General features: G+C 39.9%; 1 long non-coding RNA gene across 1 annotated transcript in view; it reads right to left on the bottom strand.

The window, feature by feature from the left end:
* LOC127944734 (uncharacterized) overlaps positions 1–7720 on the bottom strand; it is a 28373-nt gene extending 20653 nt beyond the window's left edge. The window contains exon 1 of the long non-coding RNA XR_008150421.1: positions 7652–7720. This is a non-coding gene — a long non-coding RNA (uncharacterized LOC127944734). The remainder of the gene's footprint in view (positions 1–7651) is intronic.
* Between the last annotated feature and the right edge of the window lie 9009 nt (positions 7721–16729).

Below are 16729 nucleotides of genomic sequence, written 5' to 3'. Positions count from 1 at the left end.
AAACACAAAACAATTAAGGAATCAGCTAAATTACACAGCGCACGGTGAATTATAAAATAAACATGTTTAACACGTGACAGCTTGCCTCGACTTTCTATTTATGAACAATAGTTGTCATTAGAACACAGTATAACCTTAAAATCTACACTGAAAAAAATGTGGCTTTATATTGCTACCAAATATCACACAGCAAGCAATAGCCTACTCTGAAATAGACGTTATTTATTTATTTATTTATTTATTATAGAAATGCTATAATAATAATAATATCCAGTAGCCTAATCTTTGTTTTATTTCCTAGCCTGCTTAGAAATAGCCTATATGTGTGCCTTTATTGTCCTGGTCTATAGTTGAGTGTTATTAGCCCATTGTAGTTTGGAGGACGGAGAAAACAATCCTCCGACGCATTTATTTGGCTGGCCCACAAATGCAACCTTGTGATGCACAATTCCAGCGTGTGACAACTAGCCCCGGTCACCCCCACAAAGGGAGGAATACACGGGCTTAAATTTGACACAAAGCACAATTGCAAGTCATTTAACAATCATCTGGAGCACAAGCTCCTATATATCCTTCAGACTGATTCCCAGCGTGGACACTGCGGGACACGAGAGGCGCTCAGCGGGTGTGTGGATGAAAATTAACCCACTCTTCTGAACAAAAGTGTCCGTCCTGAATCCTCCTCTGGTGCGCCCCTCTCGTGCCTCGGGCACATTCAGCGCTCACCTATCACCATTTCTGGACAACTAGGTGCAAACTGTCCATCGGATGCTTAACCCATTCATTTGTCCGGGTGTGAGTCCGTGGCCATCAGATGAGCGAGGTGTTAAGTGTGGTCGATAAACACGCATTCACCCTGAGCTGCACCTGTGCCCGGATGGGACTGTTCCGAGCACCACTGCCCTAAAACCCTCTCACAACCATCCCCTTCATAAACATCACCAGGAACAGCCCAAGTGTTCACAGCAGATGCATGCAACAATATTTACATGTAAAGTAGGCTATAGGCTTATATATATTTTTTTTTATTTAAAGCTTTTACACACCTACTTAGAACTCTCACTCTATTTTTTCTCAAGTCAACATTATTTTTTAGTTTATATATCAACATCTGTGATCTGATCTATCATTGCAGTACATTAATACATACATGTTTGTGAAATATTGACTGATTTCTGACTGCAGTACAAGCATTAACTCCTGATGTCTTTTTTTTTTCTTCAAAACATCTCACGTATACAAAAGCTTTTAGTGTTGAACGGGGCTTCACATCATTTGCTGTGTTTTGTGCCTGTCAGTGCACATTAGAAAACAGCCACAGGTTGTGTTTTGTGAGCAGGGTGCCGTGATCTTTTGACCTGGACACAGGGAGCACATAAAGCACAGACATGTCCCGAGCTGAGAACAGATGTTTGCCTTGTGTTGCTCCGGAGAGACAGACACTCACTCAGCACGGTCATGAAAAGAGCATTTACACAGCGCTTCATTCAGCACCAGACCTATAAGAGTCACATGAGCATCAGATCACTGAAGACTCCTGCATGTGTGTGTGTGTGTGTGTGTGTGTGTTTGAAACATGCATGCAGACTCTGAAATATGTCTGTCTGACTCATGTAAAATAAACCATTATTAGTCAAATAGACAAACATATCTGCTGTGTATTATATGAAATATTTTAGTATAGTTTTTTAGTTTTTAAAAGAAGTCTTGTATCCTCATGAAGGCTGCATTTATCTGATCAAAAATACAGTAAAAACTTTAATATATTGTAAACTGTAATCTATTTCTGTGATGCTCCGCTGTATTTTCAGCATCATTCCTCCAGTCTTCAGTGTCACATGATCTTCAGAAATCAGAATAATATGATGGTTTACTGCTCAAGAAACGTTTCTCATTATTATCAATGTTGAAATGTTATCAATATTCATATTTTTGTAGAAACAGGGATATAAAAAGGGATTGTTTGATTAATAGCAGGTTTGAAAGCATCTGGCAGCATTTATTTGAAATATAAACCTTTTGTAACACTATAAAATAGTTTACTGTCACTTTTGGTCAATTTAATGCAATTTACTGATCCAAACTTTTGAAAGATAGTGTATATTAAACTGTATAATTCATACTTTTTACGTCTGAAAGGTATGTCTTCCTGAAGCTAACATTATTTTTAATGTTAAATTTATTGTTAATATAAATCATATTTCTATTATACTCACTAGTGTTTTTACATTTTTCTTTTCAAATAATATTTTAATTGTGACCCTGGATCACAAAACCAGTCATAAGGGGACATTTTTTAAAATTGAGAAACATAATCTGGAAGCTGAATAAATCATCTATGGTTTGTTAGGATCAGACATTATTTAGCCGAGATATTTATTTGAAAATCAGGAATCTGAGGAAGCAAAACAATCTGAATACTGAGAAAATCACCTTTAAAGTTGTCCAAATGAAGTTCTTAGCAATGCATATTACTTATAAAAAATATTTTGATATATTTACAGTAGGACATTTACAAAATATTTTCATGGAACATGATCTTTACTTAATATCTTAATATAATACTTAACGACTTCTGGCATAAATGAAAAATCAATCATTTTGACACATCCAATGTATTTTTGGCTATTGCTACAGACATACCCCAGAGACTTCAGACTGCGTTTGTGCTCCAGGGTCACAATTAACAAACAAAAAAATACCAAAATACAAGTGTTTCACTCTTAGGTCTTCTGTTTTAACTTCCCTTGGTGTTGTAACTTGTGAAAGCGTCATTATAATTCAATCTCTGCCTGATTTTATAGAAGCTGCTTGTGTGTTATTGAGACAAGCCTCATAAGGAAAGGGAAATCAATGAAAGTCGCTGAGCGGCTCGTGTAACGGGGGGAGGGTGTGTGGGGTGTTGAAGAGGAGCTGTTCGTCTTCAGATCCCCCGCCTGACACAGCAGGAGCAAGATAAGGTACTGTAGAGGCACTGCATGAACACCCCTCTGGAATCTAAGCTGAAACATATGGAGAAACAGACAGGAATTTCACTAAACCACCTCTGTCTGTCTTGATGACCTGTCTGTGAAGACTCTGCTGTTCCTCTGGACTCGACCTCAATCAAGACACGAGCGACTCTAAAGCAAGCACAACAGCGTCCTCAGATGACCGGCCGAGGCTGGATGCTGGGTGACGCTCTCCATCTGCTTTCGGCTCGTATAGTGGGTGGAAATAACACAACACACTGCCTTGACAATTGTTTTTTCAACATGGTTTATGAAAATGTGGATAATGTTCAAACAACAGCATTGTGGATTTTTCTCATTGGTGTTCACATAAATATCAATTTTTTTTTAGGATTTTTGAAGTCAGTTATAACGGGTGCTATGTTAATGATGTTTTCTTCTCATCTCACATGCAAAGTGTCTGCATTTCATTCAAGTCTTATGTGTTCAAATGGTGTCCTAACTGTAGGTTGATTGTCATCCACATCCATTTTTGCAGATATCTTTGTGTGAGGTGAAGACACTGGTTCACACCTTACACAAAGAGCTCTGTTCATTAGCAATCCCATTCATCTCAAAGACACTTTCCTGGCTATATGGGACGTACTGTACTAAAGTACACAATCTGAAGGTCTTTTATGGTACACAACATTTCGAGCCAAACACCTGAGCTGTAAGTTAAAAATGACTGTCAGAATATGTGACTACTTCTGAATGTCCATCAATGGATATCACTATAACAGAGGTCCCCTGTCTCTTTCTCACACTGCCATCTACAGAAGAACAGCAAACCTGCAGTCATTTGAGCAGTCTGGCCTTTTACCTCCTTTGTGCCATTACAGTGTTTTAATTGTTATGCAAATGATAACAAAATGTATTTACTGTGGACTGAAAGTAGGATTGTTTACTAAAAGGCTTTACGGCCTTTTACCAGTTAATTAATTGCAGGTTAATTCAAATGTAATTTAAAACACTTCAGACGCTTCCTTTTGAATACAGACTGCTTGTTTAAATACTGAGTTAATGTAAAAATGTGATTTATCCACAGCCCACGAAACAAGCAGCAATTAATAATGATTTGTGTCCCAAATGTATTGATTTAATATCTAGCCATTTAGAAATCTTCTATGCATCCCAAAATTGCAATGTCAGGTGCAAAAAGCTCTGATGTTACACGGATACTTTCAATTTTATTTATAGATATAGTATTGTTGTTTGTATTGATATTGTATTTATATATTCAGATGTTTTATTTGTTCTTTCATTAACATGTTTGCAAATCAAATTACAAGCTCTGCTATTTTCTAAAAGCAGCTTTTAATGTCTTATGCTTAAAAATTCACAAGGAAACACAACACTGCGGTGTCTGTGAGTGTACATCACTCTCCTAACCACTAGAGGTCACACATGCCAAAACAATGAACAGTTTCAGTCCAGGTGTTATTTTCTTCTCTTGTTAGAGCCCTTACCATAACTGCACTGTGGAGGGGGGAGACTGTGTCTGTCTGTTGGAGACACTTTGGTCAGCTCCATCAAACTGAATGATGTTGTATGGTGATGTTTAATAGTCCACACCCTTTGTCTGATGTAAGTGGGGGACAATCTCATGTGCATGGCTGCAAATACCCACAGAGAACAGCTAGGTATTCTGGCTATAGACTTTACACTACTGTTAAACCAAGAGATGCCAGCTAACCAATACACAAGCTCTGCCAGAAAGCCTAAAAACAGATCATTATGAAGTAAAGGTATCTGAAAGGCTTTACATAAGTATGTGTTTTGGCAATCAGTGAATAAATGAATAAGCAACCTCCAGTAGCATTTCAGAGATGCGTGGAAGATCTAGGTCTTTGGAAAAGAAAATGTTTGTTTACATATTTTCCTGACTATTTATTCACTATGTTAAAGAGGGATTGGTACTTTTACTACAATGTATTTTTCCATATAGTCCATAGATTTCTCTGTTACATTACACAAAAAGATAACAGTATTAAAACTTTGCTGATGGGTCAGTCATGATGAATCCACTTCACGGCTCTTTTGATCCGTTCGGTTCCACTGAATCTGTCAAACCGGTTCACAAAGAGGTCCGAATGATCTATTTCTGCAGTCACGCAATTACTTTTATTAAGTCATTAGATCATTAAACATGTCACATACACCAAAGTATCAAGTGTGGTAGTCCTATTTTTTATTTTTATGTTCTGATAAATAATCCGTTTAACTCTTACACATTCTAAGCTATAAGGTTAGGGTTAGTTGTGTGTAATAGGAATAGTTTACACTTATTTACACTTAGGTTACACTTTATTTCGAGGTGTCCTTGTTTCAGTGTTTTTATGCATTTAAGTACTGAGTAATATTAATAAACTACATGTATTTACCTGAATACTAAGGGCTATTATAAGGGTTACTTGCATGTAATTAATTGTTAATATAATGGTAAGTGCATGTGAAAATAGAAAATAAAGTGTTACCAGACACTGTTACATAAAGTGTTAGCCTTCATTTTCTAATGAGTTATGTACTTGAGTCAGTTTCCATAAAGGTAGGCTATACATTTACTTAAGTAGCCAGCAGTTTGAAGAGTTCACACAACACTGCTAACTGTGTTTATAGCTGAAGAATCGGCGCTCTGTGTTTATGGTACAGTTTGCACCTGCTGGTAGATGACATTACTACACCAATCTATGTTCCTTGTGATATTTGGAGCAAAATGCACTTGGTCGTGTTTTTAAGCAAACTGGTTGAATGAATTATTGAATGACTCGATCATTAAGACTTGTCGCCACCTGCTGGCGTGCCGATGAAAAGAGACATTTACTGGTTTGGAGTCTGCTTTAACGAGATACATACATCCAGCTGCAGAACCGCAGAACCCTTACGTCACAGCAGTCCCAGGACAGCTGCGTCAGGACGGAAGTGGGCGGAGCAAAAGTGATCTTATTAGGCATATCGCTACATATAGTTTTGGATCATTTTAAAGTGTTAAATCCACGTTGATGTCAAATCAGCATTTTATCATTATTTATTTAATCAGATAATAGATAGATGAGGTAGATAGACAAAAGGAAGCTTGAGGATTTGACATTTTTCATTATTATTATTAATCTATTTTTACAAAATACACATTATTGTACATAAGTAGAAAAAGATTACAAAACAAATAAAAATAAATTAAATAAACAAATGTTAAAGCAAAGCAGGCACATATTTAACAATAATTATCAAATTTGATAAAAGAAAACTAAAATAAATAAAATCTTGAGAAACATGCAATTTATTTTGAGGCCCCTTTTGTCCATGCACTCATCGAGAAAATTGTCCATATTACCCTTATATTGCAATTGGAAAACAAAATGTTCTTTGGCCAGTTTCTGGTCATCAGTACTTTTGGCCTGTGAAAGCTGAAGATATAAAATAATATATATATTTTTTTGTCCCCAACTAAGCAAGCCAGAGGCGACAGCGGCAAGGAATCGAAACTCCATCGGTGACAGAATGGAGAAAAAAACCTTGGGAGAAACCATGCTCAGTTGGGGGGCCAGTTCTCCTCTGACCAGACGAAACCAGTAGTTCAATTCCAGGCTGCAGCAAAGTCAGATTGTGCAGAAGAAAAATCTGTTTCCTGTGGTCTTGTCCTGGTGGTCCTCTGAGACAAGGTCTTTACAGGGGATCTGTATCTGGGGCTCTAGTTGTCCTGGTCTCCGCTGTCTTTCAGGGATGTAGAGGTCCTTTCTAGGTGCTGATCCACCATCTGGTCTAGATACGTACTGGATCCGGGTGACTGCAGTGACCCTCTGATCTGGATACAGACTGGATCTGGTGGCTACGGTGACCTCAGAACAAGAGAGAAACAGACTAATATTAGCTTAGATGCCATTCTTCTAATGATGTAGCAAGTACATCGGGTGTTATGTGAAGTGTTCCCGGTTCTGGTTTACCTAATTAATGCAGCCTAAAAATCCTTTAACGGATTTGGATATTAAAAGCATATTAGTACGTTATGTGTATGCCAGGTTAAAGAGATGGGTCTTTAATCTAGATTTAAACTGCAAGAGTGTGTCTGCTTCCCGAACAATGTTAGGTAGATTATTCCAGAGTTTAGGCGCCAAATAGGAAAAGGATCTGCCACCCGCAGTTGATTTTGATATTCTAGGTATTATCAAATTGCCTGAGTTTTGAGAATGTAGCGGACGTAGAGGAGTATAATGTAAAACGAGCTCATTCAAATACTGAGGTGCTAAACCATTCAGGGCTTTATTAGTACAAACCTGATTCCAAAAAAGTTGGGACACTACAAATTGTGAGTTAAAAAGGAATGGAATAATTTACAAATCTCCTAAATTTTTATTTTAATCACAAAAGGATATAGGTAACTGTAATAAACAAATCTCCATATTCATCGGGAAGAAGGAGGCGGGAACCAGCGCACAATCAAAAACTCATTTTAATAATCAAAAGTAAATACAAAACGGCGCACCAGCCCCTCACGGACGACTGGTGCGCATAAATAAAAAGCCAAACATAAAATAATGTCCCAGGCCTGGTCCTCTCTCGTCCTTCACGGTCGTCACTCCAGTTTTATATCCTTCCATCTCCTACGTGGGACTCGATACTAGCGGTGGGGCTCAGGTGTAGCTCATCTCCAATCACTACACCTGGCCTCACTCCTCGTTCCCACGCCTCTCGGCCCCGCCCCACTCGCCACATACCCCCATCGCCCCTCGCAGGCCGGGGGGTACTCCCGAGACTGCGCTCTACCCCCCCCCCCCCCCTTCCCTCCGGGGGAGACCGCTCACGGGGACCTGCAGGAACCTGGGGGTAGGACAGACGAGGCGAGAGAAAAGGAGATGGAAGGAGGAGCGACAGGGACGAGAGAGGGGAGAGAGGAAAAAAAAAAAAAAAAAATCCGGTTCCCAGACGCACTGCTGCTCGGCCCTCCACCGGCTGGGTGATCTCCTCCGCGGTGCCCGGCGGTGGCACTGGACGGCCCTCGGCGGACGGCACGACACTCCTCCGCCGCCCGGTGGACGGCGACGGCTCCTCCGATTTTGGGCAGCGGCAGGAGTCCCCCGTTCCCTGCCCCTCCGGATTCCGTCACGGAGGCGGCAGGCTCCGGCCCCCTGGCGAACGGCGCCGACTCCTCCGCTCCCTCACGGACGGCAGCCGCCCCTCCTTGTCGTGGGCGGTCGGCAGCGAGCTCGCCCGTCCCCGGCAACTCGCTCCAGCCCACCGCCTCGAGCGTCAATGGCGGCACGTACCTCGCCTGCTCGAGGGCACCGCGGATTCACCACAGCGGCGAGGGATCTTCAGCAGCGCGTCCCTCCTTCTCCCGGGCTTCGGCACCACTGTAATGATATGCAAATCTCCATATTCATCGGGAAGAAGGAGGCGGGAACCAGCGCACAATCAAAAACTCATTTTAATAATCAAAAGTAAATACAAAACGGCGCACCAGCCCCTCACGGACGACTGGTGCGCATAAATAAAAAGCCAAACATAAAATAATGTCCCAGGCCTGGTCCTCTCTCGTCCTTCACGGTCGTCACTCCAGTTTTATATCCTTCCATCTCCTACGTGGGACTCGATACTAGCGGTGGGGCTCAGGTGTAGCTCATCTCCAATCACTACACCTGGCCTCACTCCTCGTTCCCACGCCTCTCGGCCCCGCCCCACTCGCCACAGTAACATATCAAATGTTGAAAGTGAAACATTTTGAAATGTCATGCCAAATATTGGCTCATTTTGGATTTCATGAGAGCTACACTTTCCAAAAAAGTTGGGACAGGTAGCAGAAAGAGGCCGCAAAAGTTAAATGCACATATAAGGAACAGCTGGAGGACCAATATGCAACTTATTAGGTCAATTGGCAACATGACTGAGTATAAAAGAGCCTCTCAGTGTGGCAGTGTCTCTCAGAAGTCAAGATGGGCAGAGGATCACCAATTCCCCCAATGCTGAGTTTGAAGTTATCATCATCTACAGTGCATAATATCATCCAAAGATTCAGAGAATCTGGAACAAACTCTGTGCGTAAGGGGCAAGGCCGGAAATCCACACTGGATGCCCGTGATCTTCGAGCCCTTAGAAGGCACTGCATCACATACAGGAATGCTACTGTAATGGAAATCACAGCATGGGCTCAGGAATACTTCCAGAAAACATTGTCGTGAACACAATCCACCGTGCCATTCGCCATCATAAAGAGGAAGATGTGACAAAGAAGACCTAAGACATTTGAGCAGCTAGAAGCCTGTATTAGACAAGAATGGGACAACATTCCTATTCCTAAACTTGAGCAACTTGTCTCCTCAGTCCCCGGACGTTTGCAGACTGTTAAAAAGAAGAGGGGATGCCACACAGTGGTAAACATGGCCTTGTCCCAACTTTTTTGAGATATGCTGATGCCATGAAATTTAAAATCAAAGTATTTTTCCCTTAAAATTATACAATTTCTTGGTTTGAACATTTGATACATCATCTATGTTGTATTCTGAATAAAATATTGAAATTTGAAACTTCCACATCATTGCATTCTGTTTTTACAATATATACAGTGTCCCAACTTTTCTGGAATCTGGTTTGTAATACGCAAGATTTGCTTCACAAAACAGCACTTCACCTGCAGGTTTTCTACACACTCACACACTGCGTAACCTGTGTTTCATTGCGCCATCTGTTGACCTGTAATGTCTCTTCACGCGACCTCTGCTCCATAAGCAGGTTTATGTTATCAGGCTAAGGCTAAGGGTAAGAGGAGACACAGGCCCAGGCAGGATATTTTAGGAAGGAGCAGAGAGAAGTTATGTAATCTGAGGTTTAAACTCACCCCACATGCTATCCATCAACCTGGCCAGTATGCACATGACCGCAGATAAACACAAAACATTGATAAGACAGGTCAAATAAGTCTGTTTCATTGCTCTAATCTAACTGTATGGTGAAAAGGTGGTTGGAGAGGACGGGAAGAAAAATGGTCGTTGACGTCAGTTAGCTAAAAGATTAGGAAGACTGACGAATCATGCACCATAAGACCAAGATCATATGTTTTGAGAAATCCCTTTTGATTTTATTGTGATCTAGTGAGAGGTTAAATCTTCTTTTGGTCTTATTCTCTGGTGGAGTCTGATCCCCAGTGACGGTGTGCTTCATATTCCTGCCAAGGCCTTTCCTCTGGGACTGTTTGTTCCTTTCGTGTAGAGACACATCAGACGAGCGGAGAAGGCCATGAGGAGGAGGAGGCCACTGAACGAGCGTGTCTTAGTCACTGAGCACAGAGAATAGTGCAGGAAGGAGCTGCATTTTCCAGCCCAAATGAGTCCTTTCATCCGTGTTTACATGAGTCACAGCACCCAGCTGCAAACGGAAGATCAATTCTATGCAAATGCTTAGATAATACAATTTAGCTTCACTCTTCCTCTGTATGGCCTATCCTGCTTGCTTCCCTTTCTTGATTTTCACTACTTGAGCTCTTGTAAATCCAGCTAGACGTTTGCATTTTCCGATGTAAATGTGAGTGGTATCAGTCGATGCAAAGCACTGTGGTGCTGGGTGTTGAAGGTTGTTGGCATGACGTTCATGTAGCCTGTGCTTATTAAAGTGTTGCTGGGTGGTTGTTTGGGTTTTGTGGCTGAAGGCTTGGGTGTTGCTACAGGCCCGAGTCAAAAACATCTCTGTGATATTCCTGTTACTAGATATGACCCAGGTCCCTCCTTCAGTGTGAGGTGAAGAGATTTTTATTATTGTCCACTTTATAATGTTAAAGTGAAGAATGTTGGGTCCAAAAAGAAAAAAACAATTTCTCGAACTGTCTCTATCTGCTATTGTATGATATCAATGTTATGAAGAAGACCAGGAAGTGGTTGAAGACTCGCAGCGAGATTACTGCATGTCATCATATCCCACTCTGACCCAGAAACGCTCCATGTGAACTCTACAGATAAAGAGCGAGAGCAGAGACACATCAGCAGGCCCCAGAAATGACCTCCGTCTTATCGAGAATTACCACTAAGAGAGAGAGAGAGAGAGAGAGAGAGAGAGAGAGAGAGAGAGAGAGAGAGAGAGAGAGGGCTTTCTTGTGATGGACTTGCTCTGCCTGCAAACATGTCTGTGCTTCAGATACAACAGATACGCTGGATGTTATGTGATCTTACCATGGAGCCAGTTCAGATAAACAGCATTGATTAACAAAGAGACACATATTAGCTCTGATCCACAACATGACCACTGATCCTAACAGCTGACAGGAACATAAGGGCTGCTGCTCACAGTTCAAAACCATGCATTAGAAAACAGAAACTGCCTCGGGAGGAATCATTAACAATAAAAGGTTAGTTATAAAAAGCATTTAGTGTACCAACAAGTTTGTGCAAATTACGAGATATATAGTCATTGTCTGGATTCCTAACATAGCTGAATAAGGAAGATCCTCTATTGAATGTAACTCAGGTGTGTAAGTGTGACTGAACAGAATGAGAAAGGATCAGAAGCTCAGTGGCATTCACTTTCATGTGTTTCTATGTCGTTTGTTATAAAGCGTTTGTTTTAAAGCTTTAGTCTGGCTCCTCGTCCAGCTCATCGTAACCTCCAAGATAGAAAGCCCTTCAGACGGTTCACTGTGGCCACTGCTACCATCTGTTTATAGTGAGGAAGCTGGAAAGGTTAAGAGGGCCATGATGATAACTTCAAAACATGACAGTGTCAAAGGAGAGCTACAGTAAAGTCAGCTGTTGTGGTGTTTGTCTGTCTCTCTGTTATCTGCAATAGCACGTGCACAAACTTACACCAGGAAAAGTCTTTCATAGCCACCTAATCCTCATACTTTCTTTGAGCTAGTTACTAAACAGACTTAAACTAAACGTGCTCTAACTACAGATTCCAGCATTTTAAGAGGCTTGAGTTTCTGTGATGCTCAGAAATAGTGAAGAGTGTCAGAGTGTTACACATACAGGCTGCTAAAGTTCACAATATAACACCGCAGTACAGTGAACTTTCACCCACTTTTCCACCCTTAATCTAAGGTGAAAGCCTGCGAATAGACACCAGCCAAACACGCCGAAGCCGCTCGAGCTTTAAGAGAGGAAATAGCTGGGAAACAAACTAAGCAGCGGTGGAAACACAGACAGGGAGATTTAAAGAAACTGATGTTTCTAGGAATGTCAACAATTTTAAAGCTTCAGTGTGAAGCTAGCAACAACAGTGGTTTCCAAACAGGTTTTCCAAATACTCCTTCCACCCCACCCCCAAAGTCACGCTACTGGCTGATTTTTATATTGTTTAAAGAAACAATGTTGTGAAAGAAACAATGAACCACTGTTTTCAAAAGGGTTCGGACAAAACTCACAATTTAAGAATTGGCTCCTTTTAGATTCAACAGTGCATCTTGTAAACCTGCTTCATGTTGTTTGACTCAGTTATGAAAAATATATGTGTGTGTGTGTGTGTGTGTGGGGGGGGTTCTAGCAAATAAAGTGTTTTTTTTTGTTGTTGTTGTTTTTTTACCATGTTCTATAGAATAAAGATCATCCACTTGTTAAGTCTGATGTAATGCTTCACTATTTCTAGGAACAAATGTTCAATCAGATTCCAATACAAACAACAAATGGTGCCAATATACACCCATGATGTGCTGTATTTACCAAAATATTGTGAACCTTTATCTCCTTACTCAGGAGGTGGGTGCTATTGATGCTGCAGCATTAGGCCCATTCCTGAAATAGGCCCAGATGAAGACAGACGAGAATTTTCCGCTGAACAGTTTTCCTTTATTATCATCAAAATAATTCTTAGAAATCAATTTCGAGTCTGACTTTCGGACGCATATACAGCGTTAATTATTAATTATACAGTTACTATTATTCTAGATTCTCTGCGCTGTGATGTTACTGACTTAACTAGGGATGTTCATTTGGTTATTTTTCCTAACAGACAACCAACACACCTAATATTAACCGTTAACCCAAAAGATTATTTTTAATTGAAATTAAATTATCCTTAGAAAGGATAAGTGTCTGTGACCCATTGAAAATACTAATTATGTATTTTAACCGTGCAGCAAACCTTTTTAAATATTCTGATAAATTAGTGAAAATAAATAAATAAATTACATTTTAAAGCATTCAACTGATTGTATTAATCAGTCAAAATTAGCTGATACAGGTGACTGTGAACGTATCAGCAAAGCTTACCATGTAAAAGCTTTTGTAATCATTGAATCTTTCTTAGACATTTGCAATTGTCAAATTGGGTTGTGCATCTATCTGTGCATGATGGTGTCCGATGCCTCCGGCGAGCGCAGCTTCTCAAAGTTGGGAATAGTCAAAGAAGAGCCTGTTTATGGGTATTGTGTTAAATTTGTTTTATATCTGTGTGTGTGTGTGTGTGTGTGTAAACATCAATGCTTGTGAAACATCCTGGTTATTGGCAGAACACTTTGCTTGCTCAATATGTAGTATCTTGTACCAGACACTACACGTGTATGAAACAGGGCATGTTGTGCCATGTCTGTTTGATTCTGTAGGGCAGGTGTGAGATACATGTCAGTTTATTCAGTTATTTCATTTTAATTACTGTCCTAGCAGTTTCATATAGGATCATGTCCAAGTTTATTGTTATCATTTCAATAGTAATGACCACATCCAGGGTGTAGAAGACCAATCAGCAGGTGACTCAGAGAAAGGGAGGAATTATGGGAAAGGTGTCATTGTTTTGACATAAGTAATAGTATCATCCCTAATATATGGACTGTGGGAGTGTGGAGGTGGCTATACATATCACATTCCTCTGATGAACAGGTTATAATATTTGTCTCTGTCCTCATTTATCTGTGATCACTGGAAGGTGTGGAATGAATGGCAACAACTCGTCTGGTGGCATTAACTCAAGCTATGTCCATATTTGAAAGAAAAAGCAAGTCTACAAACAGCAGCTGATGTTGTAAACATCAGATTCTAAAAGGATATTTGTAGCCTAGATGCCAGATGTTAGGACGCTTTACTTTTCATGTTCTCAGAAGCAAACGTTGCCCTAGTTTGGTAAATTTTTATGGTGAACAGAAACTAGCAAAGAAAAAAAAAATCAAAGATAGTGTTTGACTTTCCAAAAGAAGGAACATATTTCAAAACATTTATTATGTTTGTCAAATGAGGCTTTGTATTAGAAACACTCATCCAGCATAACTGACCCAAATCAAAAGAAGCCACTTTAATATTCTTGAAAAGAATTAATTATTTTTAAATGTGTAATTGACCATTACAATAATTATTGCATGTCTGCTAGTGTTAGAGAAAAATATGTTAATGAAATGAATCTGAGTTAGCTTACTATCTAAAACCCTGTAGCTTAAAATGCTGTTCAACCATTGAGGCCTTTCCGAAGGTTTTACATCCATTGGTTGTTGACATGTCGGTTTTCAGAGCGGGAGTTATGATTGGCTACTTCTGACACGTGGTAGTCTATGTCCCGCCCCCGTAGTGAGGAATGTGGAGAGGGAGGGACAGGCAATATTTACAAACACTGTTTAAAGAGAAAGAGCTCACGTAACAGCATCTTGAACCTGCAGTACCAGCAATGCACCGTTCCAGCACAAGCCAGACCAGTAACATAATATTTGATGAATGATGAATGGTGCAAGCCTGTGAAATAACTTCATATCTATGGAAGCATATGGGTAGCATTATTCAATTTGGGATGTAATATGCAAAATGACAATGCAATATGTAAAATGGCAATGCATTTCTGTATTTACATTTACATTTTCCAATACATTTGTGCAACGTTTGGTGCAAAATGAAAATGAAAATTAAATTACATAAGTTTAATTTGCCATTTCATACACCAGTTTTAATATGTAAAATGAATATTAATTTTAATGCTTTATAAGTTGCAAAATTAAAATTAAAATGTATTACAGAAATGATTAGATATGTCTAACATGTTCAAGCAAAAACTGTGGCAAAATGATCATTTAAATGCTATTTTTCTTAAATGCATTAACATTCACAGTCAAGACACTTACGATTGCATTTTCATTCAGTGAGCCGCAATGAATGTGGCAAAATTCAAAGTGCACACTGAAAATGCATTCTGAGCCGATCACATCTCCGCCCCCTCCCGCCCTGTCAATCACTGCATGAACAAGGCGGGGCTTACAGAAGGTCAGAGACTCAAGACTCAAGAAGAGGATTCAAGTGAGAGAACATGGACAAGACAGATGGTCCGTGTACGTTTTGATCATTTCAGTTTATGGCTTCAATATTTCATTCGCACTTGTGGGCGGAGCTGAAACGCTTCTTTCATCTGATTGGTCGAATCGCTTTCAGCTCAGTCTTTTTATTCTTTCAGGCAGAATAAGAGTCAGTGCGAGTGAAGCACTGTAATGTCTGAAACCACCGCTCACTGTTAATTAGCATAATATTTGAATCAGATGTAGCTGGGCACATAATTTGTGCTGCTGAGACCTGCAAGAGACCCCATTAAATTATTGTATGAATATTGTCCCACGCAAATAGTTCTGTCTCCTTGGATAACAGTGAAGTGGAAATAAATATAGTTAAATTTATGAAATAAAATTAAATAGGATTTTTTGGGAAGGTAAGTCTGGCCAGTTATACAAGCAACACGAGTCTGATGAGTCTGAAGATCTGAGCTGAATTGGGTGAAACATTTAAGTTCTAGTCTGTGTCAATTACTCTCATAATAAATAATAATAATAATGTTAACTGTATTTTTCGGTATGAGTTGCATCAGTCCAAAAATACGCCATGACGAGGAAAAAAACATATAAGTCGCACTGGACTATAAGTCGCATTTATTCAGGACCAAGAGAAAACATTCCCGTCTACAGCCGCGAGAGGGCGCTCTGGGGTAGGCTAAGAAGAACTGAGCAGCATAGAGCTAATTTTACTATTTTTATTTAGAAATTTAACTATATTATTTTTTACAATTATTTATTAATGTCACACACACACATACCTAGTGCCTTATGACTTAAAAGATGAGAGTGGTAAATGTTACAGACATGGAACTGTTCAGTCTATTATTGATTTTTATTTCCACTTAACTTTTATCCAGAGAGAGAGAACTATTTGCACTGTATTTATCAGTGGGACAATATTCATACAATACTACAACTTAGAAATAATTTGCAGGTCTCAGCAGCACGAATTATGTGCCCAGATACATCTGATTCAAATATTATGCTAATTAACAGTGAGCGTGGTTTCAGACATTACAGTGCTTCACTCGCACTGACTCTTATTCTGCCTGAAACAATAAAAAGACAGAGCTGAAGGCGGAGCGATTCGACCAATCAGATGAAAGCAGCGTTATAGCTCCGCCCACAAGTGCGAATGAAATATTGAAGCCATAAACTGAAATGATCAAAACGTACACGGACCATCTGTCTTGTCCATGTTCTCTCACTTGAATCCTCTTCTTGAGTCTTGAGTCTCTGACCTTCTGTAAGCCCCGCCTTGTTCATGCAGTGATTGACAGGGCGGGAGGGGGCGGAGATGTGATCGGCTCAGAATGCATTTTCAGTGTGCACTTTGAATTTTGCTACATTCATTGCGGCTCACTGAATGAAAATGCAATCGTAAGTGTCTTGACTGTGAGTGTTAATGCATTTAAGAAAAATAGCATTTAAATGATCATTTTGCCACAGTTTTTGCTTGAACATGTTAGACATATCTAATCATTTCTGTAATACATATTCATTTTAATTTTGCAACTTATAA

The sequence above is a fragment of the Carassius gibelio genome, chromosome A23 (assembly GCF_023724105.1).
Source record: "Carassius gibelio isolate Cgi1373 ecotype wild population from Czech Republic chromosome A23, carGib1.2-hapl.c, whole genome shotgun sequence".
NCBI classification, from domain to species: domain Eukaryota; kingdom Metazoa; phylum Chordata; class Actinopteri; order Cypriniformes; family Cyprinidae; genus Carassius; species Carassius gibelio.
This window is presented reverse-complemented; position numbering and strand designations above follow the sequence as displayed.